This window comes from Pinus tabuliformis, chromosome X, assembly GCF_031772625.1.
Source record: "Pinus tabuliformis cultivar Carrire ecotype Pingquan chromosome X, CPIR1, whole genome shotgun sequence".
Lineage (NCBI taxonomy): Eukaryota > Viridiplantae > Streptophyta > Pinopsida > Pinales > Pinaceae > Pinus > Pinus tabuliformis.
The window spans coordinates 981,195,183-981,197,628 of record NC_142308.1 but is presented as its reverse complement, the minus strand read 5'-3'; the positions used below and the strand labels follow the sequence as shown (position 1 = coordinate 981,197,628).

The following is a 2,446-nucleotide window of genomic DNA, read 5'->3' as shown; positions in this document are numbered from 1 at the left end:
TGAATTTGTTTGTTGCTGCGCGCCCAGGGGACAATAGATAGGAGCCCGAGTATTTTGCAAAGCTGAGTTGTATTTTTATGTACATGGAGTAGGATGGCGGAGAATTCAAGTAGCAGACAACATAGAGCATGATTAGTGGCTTCATGCTAATGGATGATCGTCTATATGAAGAATTCACTGTTAAGGATCAAATAAATGATGGTCTGCATCATACTAAAAGTCCATTTTTGATTCCCATGATGCAATGACACCGCCTCCATTTTCTCACGGGTTTCTCTATATTTGTTGACATTAAATGAATTCCAGACAAGTTTCGGTAAGCCAGGGAAGAAGTTTGGATCCATGAAAGCCAAGCGATGGCAGTAGCGGCCAAGGCGTTGGCTTACTAGAATACAGAGTATGTATTTCGATTTGGGCAGCGGGTGTCTATTTTTCGCCAGAAGATTGCTCACATTTCAATGCTGCGGCTTACGAGAGATTGAATGATCCTATCATGTAGAATTCATTTGAGCCTTATGTTAAGGACGAGGAGGAATTTTCTCCAGAATCGACAATGGAAGAGTCTTGAACTTATTCCTTCAGAGAACTTTACTTCATTATCAGTCATGCAGGCTGTAGGATCAGTCATGACAAATAAATACAGTGAAGGAAATGAATTCATTGACATGACAGAGTCGTTATGTCAGAAAAAGATCATTGGAAGCATTTGGTTTGGATCCAGATAAATGGGGAGTTAATGAACAACCCTTGTCAGGCTATCCGGTTAATTTTCAAGTTTACATTGCTTTATTGAAGCCACATGATCGTATCCTGGCACTTGATTTTTTCACATGGAGGCCATCTGTTTCATGGTTACCAGACCGATTCTAAAAAGATCTCAGCAGTTTCAATCCTCTTTGAAACAATGCCTTATAGATTGAATGAATTTACAGGTTATATTGATTATGACCAGCTGGAGAAGTGCGGTCCTATTCAGGCCTAAACTCATTGTTGCTAGTGCTTATGCACACCATTTTGACTATGCTCGGATGCGCAAGGTTTGTGACAAGCAAAAAAGCTGTGTTGTTGGCAGACATGACACACATAAGCGGACTTGTTGCACCTGGTGTAGTTCCATTTCCTTTTGAGTTTGCAGATGTAGTGACTACTACTACACACAAGTCACTCCGTGGTCCTCGTGGTGCAATGATATTTTATGGAAAGGGCATCAAAGAAATCAACAAGCAGGGGCAAGAGGTTAAGTATGACTATGAGGAAAGGATTAACGCAGCTGTGTTCCCTGGTCTTCAAGGTGGTCCTCACAATCATACCATAACTGGCTTAGCTGTTGCTCTTAAATAGGCAACTACCTCAGAGTATAAAGCATATCAAGGGCAGATTCAGTCCAGAGGTAACGGCCTATTTCACAGGTTTGGCAATACCACAAGTTCAGCATGCAATTCAAGTTGTTGATAAAGTAAGAGGGATGGAGTGACCTCTTGATGTGTTACAAGTTTCATTGGATGCCACTGTTGGAAAAAATGCAGCCATAAGCACAGTGTTAGCAGAAACCAGTGAAGAAGACTGTGTTTTCTAAATCACACAGCAGTTTCGTAGCGCGCTACGAAACTGCTGTAGGTGATGATTTTAAAGCGCAGAGCAGTTAGTGTGATACTGTGAGCGGGAGTTGTGGAAGAGAGATATCTGTTTATTAATACCATCTACAGCACATTCAAAAACATGGTAGTATTTCATACCTGGGGTTGTTAAAAGATTTGGGAACATATTGCTACACTTTAGGAGAATGTTGGGAGACAGAAGCCGTGAAAACAGAGCACCTTCCTTGGTTAATTAATGAAGCCATCTACGTGACTGGAATCCAAGGCCAACTCATTTAGTGTACTTTCCTTCAGTCATCTCAACTCAAGCAGCAAAGGGACATGTGTCAAGAGCCAGAATAGCATCATGCTACGAGGAGCAAAGATTGTGGATTTTGATTAAATGAAAACCATTTGTAATTTCAGTTTAGTCATTATGTAATTAATAAGTTAGTTATGCACTAGATAGGGATAGTCAATAGCCACCTTCGAGGCTCCCCTCATGCTGGAGGAGGAAGCTCGAGGTGGATAAGTTTGTTTGCCTATAAAGGGATCAGATTAGAATGTAGAAGGGGTTGGACATTTTATACAAAAACAGAGTTGTTTTGGGCCATTGTAAGACTTATGACAGTAATAGTAAAACAGTGTTGATTTCTTCTCAAGATTCTCGATGGATTATTGTGTTCAAATGTAATGGTGGTGTTTTATATCATATGTTATTTTACAGCCTTGTTATAGTACAATCACTCAGAATTCATATCCTATGCTCTGACTTCCTGTGTATTTAGCAAGCTGTGGTTTTTATGGAATATGTTTGGACATGTAATGCAAAGAGCCTTGACTTCCATGAAATGACTTTGTTTCTCTTG

General features: G+C 40.3%; 1 pseudogene; it reads left to right on the top strand.

Annotated features, from left to right (window-relative positions):
* The first annotated feature begins 605 nt into the window (after positions 1 to 605).
* LOC149143005 (serine hydroxymethyltransferase, mitochondrial pseudogene) lies at positions 606 to 1,452 on the top strand (annotated as a pseudogene).
* The last annotated feature ends 994 nt before the right edge of the window (positions 1,453 to 2,446 follow it).